The sequence below is a fragment of the Anabrus simplex genome, chromosome 9 (genome assembly GCF_040414725.1).
Source record: "Anabrus simplex isolate iqAnaSimp1 chromosome 9, ASM4041472v1, whole genome shotgun sequence".
Taxonomy (NCBI): domain Eukaryota; kingdom Metazoa; phylum Arthropoda; class Insecta; order Orthoptera; family Tettigoniidae; genus Anabrus; species Anabrus simplex.
The window spans coordinates 3,936,398-3,962,921 of record NC_090273.1 but is presented as its reverse complement, the minus strand read 5'-3'; the positions used below and the strand labels follow the sequence as shown (position 1 = coordinate 3,962,921).

General features: G+C 43.1%; 1 protein-coding gene across 3 annotated transcripts in view; it reads right to left on the bottom strand.

The window, feature by feature from the left end:
* The window catches only part of LOC136881234 (protein croquemort), a 90,214-nt gene that overhangs the window by 50,956 nt on the left and 12,734 nt on the right, over positions 1-26,524 (bottom strand). The window lies entirely within an intron of this gene.

The window sequence follows — 26,524 nt, the reverse complement described above, 5'->3', positions numbered from 1 at the left end:
AGCTATCTGTGTCGGTGCGACGTAAAGCAAATAGCAGAAAAGAAAACGAAAATATCTTTATGGGTCAGAAACGCTAATTTTGAACAGGAAAACAGACATTGAGAACATTGAGAAAAAGGAACGCAAAATCGTAAGACGACGTCTAGGTCCAAAACGCGCCGCCGGACAAAACCGTCTCAGATGCAGACAGGAAATTTTCACAGTGACGTCAGAAAACGCAGTTGAACATTCTCTGGACATACGAAAAGAATGCATCCACACAGACTTACAAAACGACTAGTCGAATTCTGTGGAAACAGGAGGAAGACCAATGAAATGGACAGGCGAAATCAAAACCAATTTGAAAAAGGCAGGAATATGTCCAAACCAGGTTCATCTTCAGATAAAAAAATCACAAATGGCAAGTTGACCAAGAGAAAAGACGGAAGAAGATTAGAACAACTTGGTCTGAAGGCACAAAGGAAGGAAAATGCAGCCCTGCCAACACAACTATACAAGACTCCTTTCCAATGCACGGAAATGCAAATTCTTGGATGGGTCTCGGGCATTTCCGTTCTTCAGCACATAAGCAATGACGCCATCAACCTCGTCGAAGACACAATTACAATACGATGGATAGCAATCGCGCGTACCCTGGGCAACGTCATGTGCTCACAGCAGATGCTTTCAAATCCAGGAGCAATTGTAGAGATTATGAATTGTCGTACAAAAGGTCTTTTTCAAGACCAACTTTGAACATTCTTTCAGTAAATATAGAAGGAATATCTGAACTAAAAGAGGAACTCCTCCATAATCTCTGGCAAGAAATCCAGTAATATATTGTGTATCCAGGAGACCCATAGGGATACATATCATAGAAGACCTAAGGTACAAGGCACGAACATTGTAACTGAAAGACGCCATCGGCAATATGGTAGTGCAGTATTTGTTAAACATGGCTTATCCGAGCTTTCTACAGCATGTACTGAGGAGGATCGGTGTGTTGAACAGAAAAACTGTGTAGTCACCTCCGTATACAAACCACCTAATGCAAAATTCATCTTTAAGGAACCAACTAATATCCACAATCAGAAAACTAAGTTCATCTTAGGAGGTTTCAATAGTCATAGTAATGTTTGGGGAAATGGTGAAGCTGTAATGCAGTGGGCTGAAATCTACAACAACTTACGCTTAATTCACGACAGTAAATTACAACCATCTTTCAACAGTGGACGCTGAAAACGCTGGTTTTCACTAGTGAAGAAACAGCTTCACAGTGCCACAAGAGTATTGGTTCCCCGATTCCAAGTACCCAACATAGACCTACGTATGTCAGATTACTGTAACCGTAAGACCACAAATAGAAGAATATGCAATTTCAAGAAAGCAAATTGGGATATATTTTCTGAGACTGCCTTGATAATTTATAGCAGCCGTTCAGTGGCCATGTCGTAAATCTATTCCACGTGGACAAGTACATTCCAGGACTCGGTAAAGAAAACATCTATTTGTTAGAAGAGTATATTAAACTCTTCGAAGAAAATCGCTTCAGCGCGCAAACATCAGATGCTGCTATAAAACTTACTCAGTCTGTGGTGTAAGGTAAGAAAACTCGGTGGATAGACACGATAGAAGGACTATGCAGGAGCAAAAGCAGCCATGTGGCATGAAGATTACTACAGTTTTCGAAAAATGGTCAAACAGACAAACGAGGTAAAGGACACGAGATTCAAAGGCAAGAACATTTGGAGCTCTCAAAGCGAGTTGCGAAAGGTCATACAATAAGGCAGCTGGATTAGACGATATGAGAATAGAGCAAATACAGAAATTTGGACCAACAACACTGAAATGGCTTGAGCAACTCTTCAGAAACTACTTAAAGCAGAACAAGATTATGAAAATATGGAGGGAAACTAAGATAATTGCTATCTTGAAACCTGGGAAAGAACCTTCTAACCCCAAGAGTTATCGGCCCATCTCATTATTATGCCATCTTTATAACATATTTGAAAGGCTGCTATTGAACCGCATTATCACCAAAGAATTACAATTTACTTATACCTGAACAGGCAGGCTTCAGACCCCAGAGAAATTGTACAGCACAAATAACTCACTTAACACAGAGGATGGGTTTGAGAAGAGCTAGATCACTGGAGTGGCATTTATTGATCTCTCGTGAGCTTATGATACAGTCCCCTCTCCCATGGCACTACAGCCCTTGAAGGGCTTTGGCCTACCAAGCGACCGCTGCTCAGCCCGAAGGCCTACAGATTACGAGGTGTCGTGGGGTCAGCACGACGAATCCCCTCAGCTGTTATTCTTGGCTGTCTAGACCGGGGCCGCTATCTCACCGTCATATAGCTCCTCAATTCTAATCACGTAGGATGAGTGGACCTCGACCCGGCCCTCAGGTCCAGGTAAAAATCCCTGACCTGGCCGGGAATCTAACCCGGGGCCTCCGGGTAAGATGCAAGCACGCTACCCCTACACCACGGGGCCGGCTATGATACAGTCCAACACCGCCTGACCCTGGAATTTGGTTTCACTAGAATACTTGCCACCTTATTGCACAACTGAAGATTCTACGTTGAATTCCTAGGAAGTCAGAGCCGTTGGAGGACTCAAAGGAATGGTTTACCCCAAGGGAGTGTATTGTCACCAATACTCTTCAACATTTAGACCTCATGCCACCAAAAGTTTCATATATGCCGTCGACCTTGCTTTGACGGTACAGACAAGCAGAACAGATGCTTACAGGAGCTCTACCACAACAAGAACCGCCTGAAGCCAAACCCACAAAAGACTCAGGTAAGTGCTTTACACCTTGGAAACAGACAGGTAGGAAGAAAACTGAAAGTAACTTGGGAAGGCACCAAAACTGGAGCACTCTTTTAGACCCAGATACCTTGGAATTACCTTAGACAGGTCACTCACGTACCGACGGCATTGCCTAAACGACAAACACAAGGTGTCAGCCCGTAACAACATGCCATGGCACTTCACTTCTCCGCTGGTGAATATGCCTGCCCAGTGTGGTATAAATGCGCGCATGCAAAGCAAGTAGACGAGGATTTTAATGAAATGTCGTATGGCTTTATCCCAGGACGGGTTCGGCTCGCCAGGTGCAGGTCTTTCTATTTGACCTGCGCGTCGTGATGAGGATGAAATGATGATGAAGACAACACATACACCCAGCCCCCGTGCCATTGGAATTAACCAATTAACCGGCCGGGAATCGAACCCGGGACCCTCTGAACCGAAGGCCAGTACGCTGACCGTTCAGCCAACGAGTCGTGCAGGACTTTAATAAAACTGCGGGACTAATTACTGGATGTATGAAGCCAACTCCAGTTGACAAACTGTATTGTATGGCAGGAATTGCTCCTCCTGACATACGCCAGGAAGTAGCCGCAAATACCAAAAGGAAAAAAGTTCAAGAAAATGAGCTACATCTACTACATAGACACACTCCACCAAAGCCTAGATTGAAATCTAGGAGGAGCTTCCTAGTCAACATATCCACTAAATACATCTCCGAAGAAAGCCAGAGAAAAATTGTGGGCAGCCAGAACAAGTCATCCTCAAACATGGACAAAACCAGTTGAATGCTTACCAACCGGACACAACTTGCATGGAGATCACTGAACAGGTTAACAACAGGTGTTGGAAAGTCTAGTGAAATGGAGATATTTGGACGTATGTCCACTATGTGAATGCGGAGAGGTGCAGACTACCAAGTGTTTGTGTTGCCCTGATTCTTGCAGTGTCGCAGTTGTTTGTTCCTGGGCAAAGACTATTTCATACCATTTTGGTACACATAAGAATAAATTAGTTCTGTTTCATTGTTTCTAAAAAAGAGTTCTATTGTATGCTTCTGACTCGAGTAAACAAATCAGAAGTGACGTCGGTACAGACACATGATAACAGCGTCGAGAGAAGTGCTTCTTGTCGCGCATTCCTATCTACGAAATGTAACTGTAAAATTTGTCACAAATGGAACATAATAATTGCTTTTACACAGTTGAAGTCTAAAATATGCGGTAAATTAAGAAATATTTTATTTTTGGAGAATGTTATGTATACCTACTTTACAAGTCGTTTTGGTGCTACGCTCTCAGTAACACACGTATGTCTTGTTTGTCTTACACAATGTCGTGTGTGATGTCTGTGTTCACTGAAGTACTTTGCTTCAGTTGTCAATGACATCATTTCCTGAATTGTATCGCGATATCCAAGATTTAATAGGCGACAAAAAGCTATGGCCAATGTACATAAGATTTCTGTGGACTAGTGATTTATTGGTCCAGGGATCATGCTATTTTCGTTCAAACAAAAATCGTTTTTGTGGTACATCTCTGTAATGTGCAGCACCAAGTTGTTTTCCCGTAGAGTTCCAGCCACATCACTATAACATGGTCATTTGCCTCATTGAATGCTGTTTGAACTGGCCGCCCTAGTAATATGGACAAAGATAATGAGAATCTACAGACATAGCACTCCCATTCCTCGCCCTGGACCTCATGAAATAAACAAAAGACGGCACCAGCAGCGGAATACGACATAAACGAGTCCTGTCAACAAGCCTTATGTATTTCTCTAATAACGACGGTATTTCTTAATTTACCGCAGATTTTTCACTTCATTTAAGTAAAGGCAAATATTATGTTCCATTTGTGACAAATTTTACAGTGATATTTCGTAGATAGGAATGCGCGATGTAACCCTTCTTGTCTAAAGGGGCCTAACATCTAGGTCATTGGCCCCTAATGGTACGGAATCAGACGAAATTGTATGACCAGAATTCGAAAAGGTAAGGACGAAGAACCAATCAGTGGATCCTACCCGCAATGCCCCACATTCCCAGAAACTAAACTGTAGTATTAATGACCAAGGGACAGCTTCTAAAGCACAGTACTGACTCGATGATGCTTGTAGTCGAAACGGGTCCAAAATCCAGGTCATCGGCCCCTCATAATATCGCTAGGAAAATAGAACCATGCTATTTGTCATGTTGCAGCATTAATGAAAAGTAGCGTAGACTCGCGGTATTCCACACATTATGGTACTACTCACAGGTAACACAGACCTATGGTGTTTCGCACACTGCGGCGCAAACCTATGGCGCTCTTCACATAAGTGGACTAACCACAGGGACCCGCACTATCCCGTGGTGTTCCTCACAGAGTGGGTACTAGACATAGGCAAGGCAGAACCATGGTGTTGCTCATATAGGGGTACTGTAGGACCCACCTCCTGATTCACACAATGTCGCTACTAATCGCAAACCTATAGTGGTTCTACGCGCAAGTATAAGCGACCCATGGTGTTCCCCGCGTGGTGGTACTAATTACAAGTAGTATCTTGGTTCTAATTTTATCATCCTTTGGTTTGGTCGCCCCTTTTCGTCGCCTCTTGCGACAGGCAGGGGATACCGAGGGTGTATTCTTCGTCTGCGTCCCCCACCCACGACCCGCAGCTCCAAGTGGATCCCGCATCTGCAAAACAGCGCAAGATACTTTCTGTGGGTATTAAAAGAATCTCAAAGAATATCATCACATTGTAAGGCTCTGTTTACTCATAACTGCGCCAGTCCTAATACAATGTTACGCAAACGATTATTAAACGGAGGTAGAATCTGTAGGTTAGCTGTTACAGAACGTGGACATTTGTTACTCCTTAGGATGAGACTGTACTTTAATTGGCAGAACCTCGAAGCTCAATGATGTCTACCACATCAATAAATAATGTACAGTAGTCAAATCTGTGCAGCACGTGTAACTATATTTATGTTTGTGGACATATAGGCAACCATTCAAAGAAACCATTTCATACAAAGAAAGTTTGAGTTAGTTTCTAAAATATATCGAGATATTCTGCTTCCACTCCTTTGTCTCCCTCATCACTGCTGAGCAGGCGTGTTCTCGACCTCTTAATAAGCTTTGTAATACTCGTAACAATACTTTGATGTTAATTGGTAAAATTCAATTGCACCAGTATCAATTCACGAGCAGAACATTTCATGAAGCACACGCAATTTTAAATCAAGCAAGCAATTTTCCGGGGCGTCACAAAAGACATGAATTCCAAGAAGAGAAACACAAGAACCGGACCAATGGATTATCGAGGAGCTGTGAGGCTTTTGCTTTTCAAACGCTGCCCTGTGTCCTGTCCAACTGCTATATTGCAGTATGTTGGCCGACAAACTTTACAGAGATGAGCACGAGGCTAGGCCTGCATCCTATACAAACCCAGAAGATGCGGGCACATGCTGGGGCTGTACCTTAACTAAGGCGACGATCGCGATGTAACGTGTTGTGCTCTAGATGAAGGCTGTCACTCCACAAAGGATAGTCTAAATTACCTGTTTTACTTCGATGATCGAATCATTCTCTGATGAACTTCAACTAAAGCAGAGAGAGTAGTGTATTGCTCACCGGGATCCATTTCAAACTTGCGTAGCCGATCCGTTATCCGATATCTTAATTTGCAAACAATTCTTCATTAGCAAAAATCCGTTTCTCAAGAACTACGACATATATTTCTCCATGTCCCTAGGAGACTTCACAAATAACTTCAGCAAATATATATCAACAAAAATTAACTTTCCGCAAACTAAATGAATAATCTCTCTGCAAATGAATTTTCACCGTCTGTGAATTTCGTAAGCACGCGCCTTATTAATCAGTAGGCTATAGTGACATCTCGCTTATTGAATCAGTAACCAGTAATTGTAAACAATGTAATCCTGATCCGTGTATACGAATTTCATTTTTATTATTATATTTTCCACCGGGCGAGTTGGCCGTGCGGTCAGGGGCACGGGGCTGTGAGCTCGCATCCGGGAGATAGTGGGTTCGAATCCCACTGTTGGAAGCCCTGAACATCGTTTTTCGTGGTTTCCCACGTTCACACAAGGCTGTACGTTAATTAAGGCCACGGCCGCTTCCTTCCAACTCCTAGGCCTTTCCTGTCCCATCTTCGCCATAAGACCTATCTGTGTCGGTGCGACGTAAAGCAACTAGCAAAAAAATAGTTATATTTTCCTGAATTTCTAATTGTTAGTACCGTGATAATACGCAACTCTGTCACAGACACATCATCATGAATAAATAAAATAAATCAATTAAATTTGGAAAACAAACCGTTTACCATCAGAATGACACCTGCATCCATTACATAAGAAAGGGAACAACTATAGGGGAAACTCCCTCCTGCTTGTGACCTACAAGATTTTGTCCAAGATCAGATCCACAACTAGGAGAGTATCAGGCACGATTCAGAAAGGGACAGTAATGTGCAGAGCAAATATTAACTTAAAAAATATAGTAGAAAGGAGAAAAATCAAACTTGAAATATGTACTTAATTGTGTGGATTTTAAGAAAGCCTAGGAGTGAATTGACAGAAATACACTAACTGACATTAATTACTGACTCACTGTAAAATGCTCAAGAATAAATCAGAGAAAGCATCAAAAGTAGGATTACAAATTCCATTTGAGAAAGCAAAGTTCAAGGCAACCTCCCCGCTACGTATAGTTCATAACAATATGTACAAGAAATTGTTTTAAATACCTAGGAGAATGGATAACGAACAACACAAAAAGGACAGCCGTAGAAACCAAAGTACACAAAATGGAAATGATGTTTCATGTGACAAAATTGTTGATAACAAAAAAGGAAATTAAGAGACTGCCAAATAGAGGTGACGCTATATGCAGCACAGACAAACTAGAACTGGAGAAAGTTGAAATAAGAATTTTGAGAAAAATACTAGGAGTTAAAACAAATACAGGATAAAGCCCAACAGAGGGCGATATTTGAAAACTGAAAAAGTAACCGATGTAATAAGGAAGAGAAGACTGCAGTTGTTTGGACACATTTGTAGAACTAACTAAACAGATCTTCAATTTACTGAACAGTTACAAATCCAAAGCCACATGGTCTGCAGAAATTGAGAAACATGTGAAGAACTCTCGAATTAAAACAGACACAATAGGAAAGTTTTTAGAGAAGTACCTCAAAAGGCAGGAGGGGAAGAAACCGACAACTAGAATAAAGTGGACTCAGGAAGAGACTCTCGAATGATGAAGGAAATCGAATACAATGAAAAATATCGAAAGTTGATTCATCGTGCCCTCCAAATGGTTATTGGAAGGAAGAAACTATCACTGACTCTTGGCAACCGGTCCGCTACTCCAGAACTTGTTGCACAACTTCATAATCGTAAATCCTACACGTGCAATTATTTGGACCAAGTGCCTGTCTCAAACTGCAACACGATGAGAAGTAGCATTTCTGCTGAATGCGCACTTTTAAACTTCCACGATGATTTACATTGGAGTCAGACCTGTTCGGCACGCACAAACAGCTGATTGATTGATTGATTGATTGATTGATTGATTGATTGATTGATTGATTGATTGATTGATTGTTGTTGTTTAAAGGAGCCTAACATTTAGGTCATCGGCCCCTAGTGGGGCGACGAGAAACGAAATTTAATGATAATAAACATTTTAAAATGTATCCACTGACTAGAACTTAACAGATGATGAAGAACGAGTATACAACTACAATAATCAGTAGGTCTGCAGGCCTTTGGTCACAGGGGTCCCGGGTTCGATTCTCGGCAGGGTCGGGAATTTTAACCATCATTGCTCAATTTTGCTGGCACGGGGCTGGGTCTATGTGTCTTCTTCATTTCATCGTCATCATGACGCGGAGGTCGCATACGGGAGTCAAATCAAAAGACCTGCACCTCGGACACTCCCGGCACTAAAAGCCATATGGCATTTCATTTCACTGCCTTATAAAATGATATAAAATAGATAGAAATATGATAACGCATTCCATTTGAAGTGATATTTAAATTAGAAGTTAAACCAACAAGACAAAGACCAATAAAATGAAATAAAATAAAAGACAGGTAGAAGACTCGCTTATATACACGATCCCTAATAAAGCTGATGACGAGGTGGTGATTGTTGAACAACTGGGGAATCATCCTCTACAACACAGTAACCAGAGAGAACGAAACTATCGAACAAAGGAAGACAAGGGCAACATGTAGTCGGAAAAGAGCAAGTGTTGACCAAGGGAGGTAGAATAGGATAGAAGAAAGTGAGGAGCATGACAAGTGGAAGCAATGCCAGGACCAGCTGAGGGGCCCTTCTTACGACACGCTACCGCCCTGTAGGATGAGGCGCAGATCGCCCATGTACATGTGCACCATGGTAGTAGACACCCTTCAGAAAGCAAGAGTGCGTTGCTATGACGACATAACACCACTCCTCCTCTCCGAGAAGCCTGAAGGGAAGTCTTCCATACCTTCGTAGTTCCTTTTATCGTTCTCAGCTTATTTGGAAGAGGGGTGGCCTTCCTACCATCTCTCAATGGGACATAATGTCACTGGCTGGAACTTTGTAAGGCAACGGGGGCACTATGACTGCCTCCTTCGCAGCTACACCCATGTGGTTGTTGCCAGCAGGAAACATGTGTCAATACGACAGGAGAGTGCACGCACACCCTAGCTTGCCTTCCAACCATCCGTGTAAATTCATATATATATAACAACAGTTTTGTCTGTACATTGCTCAAAATTTAAAAAGTAGGTGTTCATGTCCACAGTAGCAAAGAAATGCACTTATTAATTTTCCGTAATTTCTGTCTGTCTGTTTATCACGCATCACGAGAAAACGGTTGAAGATAATTTAATGAAAATCGGCATGTAAAGTCGGGAAATAAGTCGCTACAATCTAGGCTATAAATAATTTTATTCACGGTGAGAAGAATGGCAGTTTAGGGGAAGGCCTAAAATTTAATTATCAAATATTTGTTATTAGTGGTCCTATTAACAAATACTACATTATTAAAGTTATATAATATTAAATTTCCGATCATTTATGACTTATACATTTTTACCGTACCGGCCTTGATTTCATGAATTTCAATTCTTGTTGCTAAGTCCATATCAGCGCAGTCACATGAAAACCGTTATGTAAAGTCGGGGAATAACGAACTACAATCTACGCCCTAATATCAGAGAGTTCAAAGAAAACTAAATGTGAAGGCCTACAATAACATTGAACAACAATAACACTACATGGACCATTGTTTGTTGTGCTGCTTGCTTGATGATGATGCTTGTTCTTTTTAAGGGGCCTAACATAGTGTTGTGATGTGCTTTGTGTCTTCTGTTGCCAATCATGTCCGACAGATGGGATTACTGCTCTATACCCCGTATTTTTTAAAATTTGCTTTACGTCGCACCGACACAGATAGGTATTATGGCGGCGATAGGATAGGAAAGGGCTAGGAGTGGGAAGGAGGCGGCTCTGGCATTAATTACGGTACAGCCCCAGCATTTGCCTGGTGTGAAAACGAGAGACCACGGAAATCCATCTTCAGGGCTGTCTACAGTGGTTTTCGAACCCACTACCTCCCGAATGCAAACTCACAGCTGCGCGCCCCTAACCGCACGGCCAACTCGCCCGGTCGTACCGAGTTTAACAACCTGCCTGAATATTGGCGGGAAATAGCTGCGGGGTTAGAGCATGCCATTCCTCTGGTTCATAAATGTTCTGATACTACTGGCACGTAGCACACTGGTTCATCATAGCATTCGAGCTATTCAATCCCTACTCTGAGGCACTGATTGGAATGAGTAGTGTGCATATTTAACGGAACAATGGCAGAGGAGTGTTCACGGCGTATGCGGCCTGGTTATTCCAGCACTGGAACGTTGGCATCGTAGTACTGTTCGTTAAAAGTGAGAACATGTGTGGTTTCTCACTTAATCGAGTATTTTATGTGATAACATTGCCTTCAATTGCTACATTCCTACTGGCGTTTTTGTAAAGGCCTAAGTTAACTGTAGTTAGAAAAACCGCAAACACAGTCTTTCTTAGAATCCCGTAGCGAAGCACGGGTACATCAGCTAGTAGATCCCGGTGTGCAGATCCAGATCGCCATAGGTACCCTACTAGACAAGGAACTACCAACCGGCTGCAGCATACAGCCGACGGCTTGCATTGTCTAATACACAGCGATAGCTTGAGTAAAGTGGCATCCTTACAGCTTAGGCCAATAAAGTTTGTCGTCGCCTCAGGTGTAAAAAGCGACACATCGGGCTAGCAATGCGGGATACTTTGGTCAGACTCATAAGAGCGACTGCACTGCCATAGTTTAACCTGGATAAAAGATGTGCTCTTTAAAATCGATTAGGGCCGATGACCTTCGATGTTAGGCCCCTTTAAACAACAAGCATCATCATCAAAATCGTATGAGCACCGTGCGGTCTGCCCCCAAGTAGAGCCGCTTAGAAACTTCAAAATATTCAGTTTCTTACCGCATTTGACTTAACTGACGCACTTGTGGCTCCCACAATAATTTACTATTTAAAGTAGGCCAAGAAATCGTTAAGTGTCAACTACAGGAAAAGCGACAACCCCTAAGTAAAGCTCAGGATAGGAATGAAAAGTGCGCTTTCGGTAGAAGTGAACAACAGAGGTCTTTGCAGTTGAAAACCGAAAGTCATGCACTGCTCCACTCTTAATAGCTTGCTGCAGTTGTTTTTCTTTCTTTATCTTGACCTTCGTCCATAGGACATTTGGCCATCAATAATGTACAATGATAAAAATTGTTACAAAAAGGAGAAATAAAAAGGGACAAGAAGTTAAAAGACATACAAAATAACAGAAATGACCTAGAACAGAGCAAAAAGGAAGCAAAACACACTTAAAATAAAGACACTTACACTTTAGATATTAACACCAGTTTTTATGAAGTACGTTGCAATTGCACTGTACACACGTAAGTCTCCAGTTGCCAGTAACAGCTGAATATGTGTGGGTAAGGGAACCCGAAGGTGCACAAGGGTAGCGAACAATTCTCTGCGAAACGATACAGTTCTACTGCACTCGAAGATAATGTGGTTCACATCTCCCGTGTTTCTTGCGCTACAGGGACATCGTGCTGATCGGAGAACTCCAATCCTGTTGAGGTGAGCGGGAAATGAAGCATGGTTGAACCTCATCCGAATAATGGTAGTTACTTGGCCTCGGGCCCATCTGACGTCTTGATACCATGGTTAGTGAGGGATAGCCGGTTGAATGCAGGCATAGTATCGTCCTTGCTGCAGTTGTCGCTCTGCGAATGCCATACTTTGTGAGCTATAATGCGGAGCAAAATCCTCTACATATAGCGACTGTATCAGCAGGTGTGAGAATGCCGTTGATCGCAATCGGGAGTACAACGACTCTGAGAAACGATCCCTCTGGGACTCCTTTTTCCTGAACATGATATTGCGAATATGGGACAAAAACATGGTAATAACAACCGGCAAGTTGCCTGGGATGCAGGACTGGAAGGATACCACATCACCATGCGGTGTCATAGGACTTTGCTAGGTCAAGGAAAACAGCCACCAAATGCAGTTTTTGGAGAAATGCAGAACTCTCCAGGCGTACCAAGTGGTCAGTGGTGGAGCGTACTCGGACCAAAGTCCTCTTTTCTACAAACACCACCCTCTCAAATAGTTTACACAGACAGTGAATTCACGTAAGTCTGTAACTTCCTTCATATTAGGGATCTTTGTCGGGCTTGAGGAGACACTCGCCACTGGACGGAAAGTTACCGTCTGTCCAGATTCGATTAAACAATTCAAGACGATGTGGGAGGCTATCCTCGTTCTAGCAAGGCGCCGGATTTAGCAAGTTTGTGTATTGTCCAGCTCAGCTCGTGATCACACCATAGGAGGGGTCTGGGCTTCAGTCACATCGGTACTGATCCCACATAATTAGGAAAAAAGTTGTCCAAATTCCAATAGTTAAGTTTATGAGAAGCCCAAATCCTAAGAAACTGGATGACAACGATGAGTTTAAAAAGTACCTACATGTCCTTATTAGAAAGACAACATCAAACTTGGAAAATAACACTGTATTAGAAATTTCGTGAGACAGACTTTGACATGCGGGCATAAGATGGGGACAGCACAGATTCCCAGTCCCCGAGCCAAGGTTTACCAATGAAATCCCTAATCGAGGTCCCAACGTCTGAACACGTCAGATCTGTCTTCTAGCTCTCATTTGCAGGTGAAATGTGGCTGTTTTTACGCCGGATCCTGTCGACAGTTTGCAAGTGTCTCAGATCCCACCCTAAAATGAGCTCTTTCAAAGATTTCAGTGGAGGTGATGAACTCTCCTGGCGTGCCATTTCCATGCATGGGTGCTCCTATCGACAGAACCAGATGAGACTAGGACTCTTTGAACTCGGCGAAGTGAATACAGTGGGCAGTATGAGCCGACAACAGCGAATATGTCATCAGTTCACCAGAGGGTCGGCATATTCGCGACTGGGACCACAGGTCGGAGGACATGTCCTTCTCGGCATTCCCAGTCCCTACAGGACCGGGAATATCCGCCGAGCTGAGAGGCGCTGCACTTGTGGCCCCAACTTGGCTCAGTCCGGTGGCATTTGACGGTGCTCAAATACATCAGCCTCGTGTCGACAGATACATTGGCAGGTAAAACAATTCCTACAGGACAAAATTCCCGTGCCTCGGTGTCTCCGAAAACCTAAAACGTAGTTAGTGGAGTGTAAACCCACATCATCGCATTCACCTACATCCACCCCTCGTCGTAATGCTCAGTAGTAGCAACCTCAAATAACTGGTACAAGAGAGCTTCATCCACAGTAGTAACAACCTCAAATAAGTGGTACAAGAGAGCTTCATCCACAGTAGAAGCAACGTCAAATAACTGGTACAAGAGAGCATTATCCACAGTAGAAGCAACCTCAAATAACTGGTACAAGAGAGCTTTATCCTCAGTAGTAACAACCTCAAATAACTGGTACAAGAGAGCTTCATCCACAGTAGTAACAACCTCAAATAAGTGGTACAAGAGAGCTTCATCCACAGTAGTAGCAACCTCAAATAAGTGGTACAAGAGAGCTTCATCCACAGTAGTAGCAACCTCAAATAAGTGGTACAAGAGAGCTTCATCCACAGTAGAAGCAACGTCAAATAACTGGTACAAGAGAGCATTATCCACAGTAGAAGCAACCTCAAATAACTGGTACAAGAGAGCTTTATCCTCAGTAGTAACAACCTCAAATAACTGGTACAAGAGAGCTTCATCCACAGTAGTAGCAACCTCAAATAAGTGGTACAAGAGAGCTTCATCCACAGTAGTAGCAACCTCAAATAAGTGGTACAAGAGAGCTTCATCCACAGTAGAAGCAACGTCAAATAACTGGTACAAGAGAGCATTATCCACAGTAGAAGCAACCTCAAATAACTGGTACAAGAGAGCTTTATCCTCAGTAGTAACAACCTCAAATAACTGGTACAAGAGAGCTTCATCCACAGTAGTAGCAACCTCAAATAACTGGTACGAGAGAGCTTCATCCACAGTAGCAACAACCTCGAATAACTGGTACAAGAGAGCTTCATCCACAGTAGTAGCAACCTCAAATAACTGGTACAAGAGAGCTTCATCCACAGTAGTAACAACCTCAAATAACTGGTACAAGAGAGCTTCATCCACAGTAGTAGCAACCTCAAATAACTGGTACAAGAGAGCTTCATCCACAGTAGTAGCAACCTCAAATAACTGGTACAAGAGAGCTTAATCCACAGTAGTAGCAACCTCAAATAATTGGTACAACAGGGGGCTTTAATCACAGTAGTAGCAACCTCAAATAGCTGGTACAAGAGGGGACTTTATCCTAGTTGACAAACAGTACCGGACTAGATATCCACATGACTTCCGGTATCACTCAATGTGTTGTTCGGGTGGCAGGGTTGCCAACCTCCGATTATGAAGGTATGGCGCCGTGTTTTCACGCTTAAACACATAAGTGTTGGAAGCCTGGTGGAAGACAACCTCGAACGTGCATCCTGTTGTGTGTTGGAACATCATTTCACAGTAACGTTCGTGTAAACAGCAAAGCGTTACTAAATAATTGTCCTTCAATCAATACAAACAATATTTTAAATTTGATCCAGCCCACCTGGTGAGCCTCGTTTTATTCACCATCACTGCCATGGCGCGCAGGCCATCAGTCGCCGTCCGTATTCAGTTAGGTAAAAGAAAATGAACAGACCTTGTATTGGACGAAACTAACTTATTTTGTATTGTGTTTGGTTGCCTACTGATTAAGCCAGCTCATCTCATGAAATGATCGGAATATTATGTCGACTGGTTAGACCTCAAGTACACAAGATAAGATGGTTTATCACTTATCTCACTGTTACCACTCCCAGATTCAAGAACCAGACTTAAGAGGTCATTATTGTTTGTGGCAGAACATCTACAACATTTTCATGTGCTCTGCAGCGAATGTTCTTGAGTACGCCAGCCATCTTACGTAAGGTGTTGATCCTGTAGTGGTTGCAGAGTAGGCTCTACACCACAACATTTGGGAGACGAAGTGGGGCTGGCCGGGACAGTTCCCAGTACCGCCTCGCCTTCAGCGTAGTCCCGCTTCAGCGAGGGAATAAGAACAGTATCTTGTGGTCATCTATCAACACAAATGATGATTATTATTAAAGATGATGTACCTACAACTGGGAAAGACCGAGGGCGGTGGTGATTACTGTTTTAAGAGACATACAACAGGACAACTATCCTCTACTCGCACTACTGGTGGTGATTACTGTTTTAAGACACATACAACAGGACAACTATCCTCTACTCGCACTACTGGTGGTGATTACTGTTTTAAGAGAACAACAGGACAACTATCCTCTACTCACACTACTGGTGGTGATTACTGTTTTAAGAGAACAACAGGACAACTATCCTCTACTCGCACTACTGGTGGTGATTACTGTTTTAAGAGACATACAACAGGACAACTATCCTCTACTCACACTACTGGTGGTGATTACTGTTTTAAGAGTACAACAGGACAACTATCCTCTACTCACACTACTGGTGGTGATTACTGTTTTAAGAGTACAACTGGACAACTATCCTCTACTCGCACTACTGGTGGTGATTACTGTTTTAAGAGACATACAACAGGACAACTATCCTCTACTCACACTACTGGTGGTGATTACTGTTTTAAGAGTACAACTGGACAACTATCCTCTACTCACACTACTGGTGGTGATTACTGTTTTAAGAGACATACAACTGGACAACTATCCTCTACTCATACTACTGGTGGTGATTACTGTTTTAAGAGACATACAACAGGACAACTATCCTCTACTCACAGTACTGGTGGTGATTACTGTTTTAAGAGACATACAACAGGACAACTATCCTCTACTCACACTACTGGTGGTGATTACTGTTTTAAGAGACATACAACTGGACAACTATCCTCTACTCACACTACTGGTGGTGATTACTGTTTTAAGAGACATACAACAGGACAACTATCCTCTACTCACACTACTGGTGGTGATTACTGTTTTAAGAGTACAACCGGACAACTATCCTCTACTCACACTACTGGTGGTGATTACTGTTTTAAGAGACATACAACAGGACAACTATCCTCTACTCACACTACTGGTGGTGATTACTGTTTTAAGAGACATACAACAGGACAACTATCCTCTACTCACACTACTGGTGGTGATTACTGTTTTAAGAGTACAACCGGACAACTATCCTCTACTCACACTACTGGTGGTGATTACTGTTTTAAGAGACATACAACAGGACAACTATCCTCTACTCACACTACTGGTGGTGATTACTGTTTTAAGAGACATACAACAGGACAACTATCCTCTACTCACACTACTGGTGGTGATTACTGTTTTAAGAGACATACAACTGGACAACTATCCTCTACTCACACTACTGGTGGTGATTACTGTTTTAAGAGACATACAACAGGACAACTATCCTCTACTCGCACTACTGGTGGTGATTACTGTTTTAAGAGACATACAACAGGACAACTATCCTCTACTCACACTACTGGTGGTGATTACTGTTTTAAGAGACATACAACAGGACAACTATCCTCTACTCAACTACTGGTGGTGATTACTGTTTTAAGAGACATACAACTGGACAACTATCCTCTACTCACACTACTGGTGGTGATTACTGTTTTAAGAGACATACAACAGGACAACTATCCTCTACTCACACTACTGGTGGTGATTACTGTTTTAAGAGACATACAACAGGACAACTATCCTCTACTCACACTACTGGTGGTGATTACTGTTTTAAGAGACATACAACAGGACAACTATCCTCTACTCACACTACTGGTGGTGATTACTGTTTTAAGAGACATACAACAGGACAACTATCCTCTACTCACACTACTGGTGGTGATTACTGTTTTAAGAGACATACAACAGGACAACTATCCTCTACTCACACTACTGGTGGTGATTACTGTTTTAAGAGACATACAACTGGACAACTATCCTCTACTCACACTACTGGTGGTGATTACTGTTTTAAGAGACATACAACAGGACAACTATCCTCTACTCATACTACTGGTGGTGATTACTGTTTTAAGAGTACAACTGGACAACTATCCTCTACTCACACTACTGGTGGTGATTACTGTTTTAAGAGACATACAACTGGACAACTATCCTCTACTCACACTACTGGTGGTGATTACTGTTTTAAGAGACATACAACTGGACAACTATCCTCTACTCACACTACTGGTGGTGATTACTGTTTTAAGAGACATACAACTGGACAACTATCCTCTACTCACACTACTGGTGGTGATTACTGTTTTAAGAGACATACAACAGGACAACTATCCTCTACTCATACTACTGGTGGTGATTACTGTTTTAAGAGACATACAACTGGACAACTATCCTCTACTCACACTACTGGTGGTGATTACTGTTTTAAGAGTACAACTGGACAACTATCCTCTACTCACACTACTGGTGGTGATTACTGTTTTAAGAGACATACAACTGGACAACTATCCTCTACTCACACTACTGGTGGTGATTACTGTTTTAAGAGACATACAACTGGACAACTATCCTCTACTCACACTACTGGTGGTGATTACTGTTTTAAGAGACATACAACAGGACAACTATCCTCTACTCATACTACTGGTGGTGATTACTGTTTTAAGAGTACAACTGGACAACTATCCTCTACTCACACTACTGGTGGTGATTACTGTTTTAAGAGTACAACTGGACAACTATCCTCTACTCGCACTACTGGTGGTGATTACTGTTTTAAGAGACATACAACAGGACAACTATCCTCTACTCACACTACTGGTGGTGATTACTGTTTTAAGAGACATACAACAGGACAACTATCCTCTACTCACACTACTGGTGGTGATTACTGTTTTAAGAGACATACAACAGGACAACTATCCTCTACTCACACTACTGGTGGTGATTACTGTTTTAAGAGACATACAACAGGACAACTATCCTCTACTCATACTACTGGTGGTGATTACTGTTTTAAGAGTACAACTGGACAACTATCCTCTACTCATACTACTGGTGGTGATTACTGTTTTAAGAGTACAACTGGACAACTATCCTCTACTCGCACTACTGGTGGTGATTACTGTTTTAAGAGTACAACTGGACAACTATCCTCTACTCGCACTACTGGTGGTGATTACTGTTTTAAGAGTACAACTGGACAACTATCCTCTACTCACACTACTGGTGGTGATTACTGTTTTAAGAGAACAACTGGACAACTATCCTCTACTCGCACTACTGGTGGTGATTACTGTTTTAAGAGTACAACTGGACAACTATCCTCTACTCGCACTACTGGTGGTGATTACTGTTTTAAGAGAACAACTGGACAACTATCCTCTACTCACACTACTGGTGGTGATTACTGTTTTAAGAGAACAACAGGACAACTATCCTCTACTCACACTACTGGTGGTGATTACTGTTTTAAGAGACATACAACTGGACAACTATCCTCTACTCGCACTACTGGTGGTGATTACTGTTTTAAGAGAACAACTGGACAACTATCCTCTACTCACACTACTGGTGGTGATTACTGTTTTAAGAGACATACAACTGGACAACTATCCTCTACTCGCACTACTGGTGGTGATTACTGTTTTAAGAGACATACAACAGGACAACTATCTTCTACTCGCACTACTGGTGGTGATTACTGTTTTAAGAGAACAACTGGACAACTATCCTCTACTCACACTACTGGTGGTGATTACTGTTTTAAGAGACATACAACAGGACAACTATCCTCTACTCACACTACTGGTGGTGATTACTGTTTTAAGAGACATACAACAGGACAACTATCCTCTACTCACACTACTGGTGGTGATTACTGTTTTAAGAGACATACAACAGGACAACTATCCTCTACTCACACTACTGGTGGTGATTACTGTTTTAAGAGACATACAACTGGACAACTATCCTCTACTCACACTACTGGTGGTGATTACTGTTTTAAGAGTACAACTGGACAACTATCCTCTACTCACACTACTGGTGGTGATTACTGTTTTAAGAGACATACAACTGGACAACTATCCTCTACTCATACTACTGGTGGTGATTACTGTTTTAAGAGTACAACTGGACAACTATCCTCTACTCACACTACTGGTGGTGATTACTGTTTTAAGAGTACAACTGGACAACTATCCTCTACTCGCACTACTGGTGGTGATTACTGTTTTAAGAGACATACAACAGGACAACTATCCTCTACTCACACTACTGGTGGTGATTACTGTTTTAAGAGACATACAACAGGACAACTATCCTCTACTCATACTACTGGTGGTGATTACTGTTTTAAGAGACATACAACAGGACAACTATCCTCTACTCACACTACTGGTGGTGATTACTGTTTTAAGAGACATACAACAGGACAACTATCCTCTACTCACACTACTGGTGGTGATTACTGTTTTAAGAGACATACAACAGGACAACTATCCTCTACTCGCACTACTGGTGGTGATTACTGTTTTAAGAGACATACAACAGGACAACTATCCTCTACTCACACTACTGGTGGTGATTACTGTTTTAAGAGACATACAACTGGACAACTATCCTCTACTCATACTACTGGTGGTGATTACTGTTTTAAGAGACATACAACAGGACAACTATCCTCTACTCGCACTACTGGTGGTGATTACTGTTTTAAGAGACATACAACAGGACAACTATCCTCTACTCATACTACTGGTGGTGATTACTGTTTTAAGAGACATACAACTGGACAACTATCCTCTACTCACACTACTGGTGGTGATTACTGTTTTAAGAGACATACAACTGGACAACTATCCTCTACTCAACTACTGGTGGTGATTACTGTTTTAAGACACATACAACTGGACAACTATCCTCTACTCGCACTACTGGTGGTGATTACTGTTTTAAGAGACATACAACAGGACAACTATCCTCTACTCACACTACTGGTGGTGATTACTGTTTTAAGAGACATACAACAGGACAACTATCCTCTACTCACACTACTGGTGGTGATTACTGTTTTAAGAGGAAGTACGAGTGGACAATCATCGTCTTCTGCTCATTGTGATGAGACAGCATGTTGCGTGAAGTTGACCGCTTTCCAAACACCTCATCTGGCGTCTATGACACGGAAACTAGTTGTGGTACTTCTCATGCGATAAACCATGATAATGTTACTGCCGATAACATTGATAAAGGAATTCTCTCATCACTGGAACATGCCTAATATCGCGAGTTCTATTTTTAAAACACTTCAGATTCAAAATGAGAGTTTGACAAGACCAGAATCACACGTCTACAAAACCATTTTCTAACACGTACAGAATAGCCTACGTTTGTTTTGGTGTTGAATCTTGCCGTGCTGTGAACGGACGTCAAGAGTAGTCCATAACTCTCGGTGATCGCCATCCTCTTAGCACTAATCAGAAGGAAGGAATGCAAGAGGTCCGACACATCCGCCTTCATTTGAAGGTTATCAGCCAAAGAAAGATGAGGGCCACAGGTAATTCTCTAATACCGTCGGGGTCGGAACACGGGTGGTCGCACGTCCACATTTTAACTATGAATGCGCAATTTTAATACGTATAAGGCTTATGGCGTCACGTTTGTGAAATGTTGTACAACGTATAAATCAATGAGTACGTAGATGATACCGGTATACGTACGACAGTGTGGTCGCGAGGCACTCGTCATTCACGAAAAAGAAAGGAATTATTTGCTCTTATGAGAATGATGGTCTGCTGTAACACACAACCTGGAAATTTACAAGTAGGTAGACTACTGGGGGGTATGTAGGTAGTGTCGCGGAAGTGTCGAATGTGTGTGTTTGTAAGTGACTGTGTGCGTGACAGTCCTAAGTTTTATTTTGTTTTTTAATAGTACTGAACAGTTACGGACAGTTAGCAACATGTGAAGCATAGTTATAAAACCTTCAAGCTAAAGGCTGGACAGGACGGTAACAGCTGTGGAAAGAAAAGTTTCAGTGAGTGGGAACTTGGCATACGTGACTGGCGGAAATTAAAATACAAGCTAGACGCGCGTTTAATATCCGGAAACAAGGAGGTGTCTGAAAATTGACGAAGAAGTGTTTGTGTACGTCCCAATGGCGGCACCGCGCTGCGACGAACAACACGGACAAGATTGTAAATATTGCGCCAGGAAAGTTCACACTTACTTTCTCAAATGGCAGTGCCTAAGTTGCTGAAGGGTTGGATGTCGGACAGAGCACAACAGGTCTCAGTCACTGGACCACTTACGTTGATTTTACGAGTGCATATCAGCAATTGACGTCCGCTGGAAATATTAGGCGTCAATCCTTCGACTTCTTATGCTCGTGGGCAATCAAGAGTTGTGACCTTATACCACCTAAACTTCAAAAACACTTGCATTTCGAACGCACTAGACGGATCTGAAGATGACGACGCAGTGTGGCAGAGTAACAAAGAATCTGATACCGGTATGAGCAGCGTCAAGGACGGCGCATGACACAGAGAAGTCCATATTTCACAATAATGCAATACATTTTCATAGTGTAATATTTTAACTTTAATGATCCGATTAATAAAAATTAATTTAGTAAGTTCATTTTTACACTAACTGACAGAGCAAATGCAACACCAAGAAGGAGTGGTTCGAAAGGGATGAAAGTTGGGGAAAAAACAGAGACGGCACGGACGAATAATTGATGTTTATTTCAAACCGATATGCAGGTTACACAATGCGCACGGCATCGACTCAGTAGGATGTAGGACCACCGCGAGCGACGATGCACGCAGAAACACGTCGAGGTACAGAGTCAATAAGAGTGCGGATGGTGTCCTGAGGGATGGTTCTCCATTCTCTGTCAACCATTTGCCACAGTTGGTCGTCCGTACGAGGTTGGGGCAGAGTTTGCAAACGGCGTCCAATGAGACCCCACACGTGTTCGATTGGTGAGAGATCCGGAGAGTACGCTGGCCACGGAAGCATCTGTACACCTCGTAGAGCCTGTTGGGAGATGCGAGCAGTGTGTGGGCGGGCATTATCCTGCTGAAACAGAGCATTGGGCAGCCCCTGAAGGTACGGGAGTGCCACCGGCCGCAGCACATGCTGCACGTAGCGGTGGGCATTTAACGTGCCTTGAATACGCACTAGAGGTGACGTGGAATCATACGCAATAGCGCCCCAAACCATGATGCCGCGTTGTCTAGCGGTAGGGCGCTCCACAGTTACTGCCGGATTTGACCATTCTCCACGCCGACGCCACACTCGTCTGCGGTGACTATCACTGACAGAACAGAAGCGTGACTCATCGGAGAACACGACGTTCCGCCATTCCCTCATCCAAGTCGCTCTAGCCCGGCACCATGCCAGGCGTGCACGTCTATGCTGTGGAGTCAATGGTAGTCTTCTGAGCGGACGCCGGGAGTGCAGGCCTCCTTCAACCAATCGACGGGAAATTGTTCTGGTCGATATTGGAACAGCCAGGGTGTCTTGCACATGCTGAAGAATGGCGGTTGACGTGGCGTGCGGGGCTGCCACCGCTTGGCGGCGGATGCGCCGATCCTCGCGTGCTGACGTCACTCGGGCTGCACCTGGACCCCTCGTACGTGCCACATGTCCCTCCGCCAACCATCTTCGCCACAGGCGCTGCACCGTGGACACATCCCTATGGGTATCGGCTGCGATTTGACGAAGCGACCAACCTGCCCTTCTCAGCCCGATCACCATACCCCTCGTAAAGTCGTCTGTCTGCTGGAAATGCCTCCGTTGACGGCGGCCTGGCATTCTTAGCTATACACGTGTCCTGTGGCACACGACAACACGTTCTACAATGACTGTCGGCTGAGAAATCACGGTACGAAGTGGGCCATTCGCCAACGCCGTGTCCCATTTATCGTTCGCTACGTGCGCAGCACAGCGGCGCATTTCACATCATGAGCATACCTCAGTGACGTCAGTCTACCCTGCAATTGGCATAAAGTTCTGACCACTCCTTCTTGGTATTGCATTTGCTCTGTCAGTCAGTGTATTTTCAGACTGGGGAAACGTTCGCTCAACTGTTGCGAATAAATCATGAAATTGTAATTCAACTATTTCAATTTTATTGAGACATATATACGCGATTATTACATGTACCTTAAACTTAAAATGTAAATAGTTATAAATATATACTGGTGTTAAAATATTCTTCGCGTAATGGTCGCAACTTAGATTTTTCGAAAATATTTGTATAAAAAGTGCAGCGATAATATCGTGAAATACGTTACATGAAAGTAAGAAGTCTGGTGCAATGCCACGACTCAGCTACGGTCCGTTGTGATCGACAAGCCATGCTCCCAAGATAAGAGCCCCTGGAGCTCCTTTTAGCCGCCTCTTACGACAGGCAGAGCACACCACCCTCACCCACAGACCTGCAGATTACGAGGTGACGCATGCTCACTTTGTTTTCTAGACCGAGATCGCCACTTCACTGTCAGATAGCTTCTCAACAGTAATGGCTCAGCACGCCATATGTCAAGAGCTTCAATCCTCTGACATGCTCTACATGAACGTATTATAAAACATATTTCTGAAAGGTATATTAATGTTTCGACGGATTATTCCTTGAGAAAGACGTTACCTATGTCCTCGTCACTTTCATCGAATGGACAACGTTCATCTATTTCATTTCCTAATCTAATATTTCGTGACTGAGTCCGGAACTCGTGGTTCACACTTTGAACAACACAAGGATTACTCGGGTTACACCACATTATGTTAGTAAATTTACTTGGGCTTTTCAACAGCGAAATTTGGGCACTCTGGCGTTGCTAGTGGTTTAACACAGGAAGAGCAGGAGAGGGCTATGACTGTGAAACGGCCGTGGCATTAAGGTGCAACCCCAGCATTGGCCTCCCGTGAAAATACAGAAACGACAGAAAACCAATTATCTGCAGTGCTACAGACATTTATCTCCGTTTGTCATTCACACTGTGAAGCCGGGAAATATTGTTTCCCTATTGGAGACATGCAAATGCACAGATTTCGTCCAACTATTTCACATCACAAAGTTATAGAAGAAGTAGAACAAGAAAGTACACCTTACTCCCTACGGTTTTCAACAGAAATATGTTCCTCTGCTTCATATCACAAGTTGTACAAGAAGTTGAACAAGAAAGTACACCTTACTCCCTACGGTTTTCAACAGAAATATGTTCCTCTGCTTCACATCACAAGTTGTACAAGAAGTTGAACAAGAAAGTACACCTTACTCCCTACGGTTTTCAACAGAAATATGTTCCTCTGCTTCACATCACAAGTTGTACAAGAAGTTGAACAAGAAAGTACACCTTACTCCCTACGGTTTTCAACAGAAATATGTTCCTCTGCTTCACATCACAAGTTGTACAAGAAGTTGAACAAGAAAGTACACCTTACTCCCTACGGTTTTCAACAGATACATTTTCCTATTCTTCCAGTGAAGACGGTTGATACTTGATAGGGTGCGAGCAAGTCTTGCTCGAGTGGTGGAACCGTGGAGTTGTAATGGTTATGGTTGTGGTTAGGAGTGGTCTGCTAATGGGTAATACCATGTGCTCAGAAACAGCTATGGAGGGAAGTGCTTCAGTCGCACGATACACGACAAACTTCCGCCATAGATCGGCCTATACAAATACGTTCCTCTGCCATCTAGTGTAGTAAAATGAATCATCAAAATGGACACGCACATAGACCATATGCCGGTAGCATCATCATCCAGATTTAGAGCAAGTCACCATTACCGTCGCACCATCACAGCGACAGCAAGGTCAAAGTTCACATAGTTGTTTTCTTTTTTGTTTACAATTTCCTTTACGTCGCACCGACACAGATAGGTCTTATGGCGACGATGGGTTAGGAAAGGGCTAGGATCGTGGCCTTAATTAAGGTACAGCCCCAGCATTTGCTTAGTGTGAAAATGGGGAAACTATGGAAAAACATCTTCAGGGTGGGTTCGAAGCCGGATGCAAGCTCGAAGTTGTTCGACACTATCAGACCTCATTCGTTCTTAGCAAATAGATATTTTCAACGAATATCATAGCACAGTGCATTGTGGAGTTTAGCGAACGTAGTAAGATCCTTGCCAATTACAGTACTAGATCACATCGTACCGAAATGCTAGTGCTGTAGACAGTTCAAATTAAACTGGGAGGTGGTGATTGGGCAACCATCCTCTTAACACTAATCAGAGGGGAATAATTTGAAGATGTCCGAAAAATGGAGGTATCGGCCAAAGAAAGACAAGGGTAAGAAGGGAGTGACAATGAAAGACTCCCTAGCGCTCGGCCGGAGAAGAATCAGAGTTGATCAAGGGAGGTCGGATGAAAGTGAGGAGCAGGACGGGAATAATTTGAAGATGTCCGAAAAATGGAGGTATCGGCCAAAGAAAGACAAGGGTAAGAAGGGAGTGACAATGAAAGACTCCCTAGCCCTCGGCCGGAGAAGAACCAGAGTTGATCAAGAGAGGTCGGATGAAAGTGAGGAGCAGGACTCCATTAAGCCGCCCCTAGTCACCGCTGGGGCCGTTTTAGTCACCTGTTAGGACAGGGAGGGGATACCGTGGATAGACTCGGCTATGGGGAGGGGAGATACGCCTTCCCTTCCGAGAAGCAAACATACCACGTGAACCCGAGTCCTGAGTTCCTTCCTCTAACCAGTCTCATTTGGACGACTGCCATCAGTAACGATTGATTGATTGATTGATTGATTGATTGATTGATTGATTGATTGATTGATTGATTGATTTAGTTTCCCACTCTTGAAGTTCATCTTTCCTACGCAGGTCAATTCCAACTCCAGCGGTATTGAGGTGGTTCAAGAGTGGATGCGTGCACCACGGGACTTCACCTATTGAGGTGTTCGAGACTCGCTCTCTCATGTCTTTATCTCTTCATCTATAACGTTGAAATAGTAAGTTGAACACAGGACTGCGGCGACCCTATGATGAGGTCACAGGGTCAACGAGGCTCGTCTCAGCAATCAACTCGTCAAGGGCAGCTACCTCAAGCCTTTGTCTACGTCCTTGGTCGTTAATAAACAGACCGATAGTAAAATATTTGA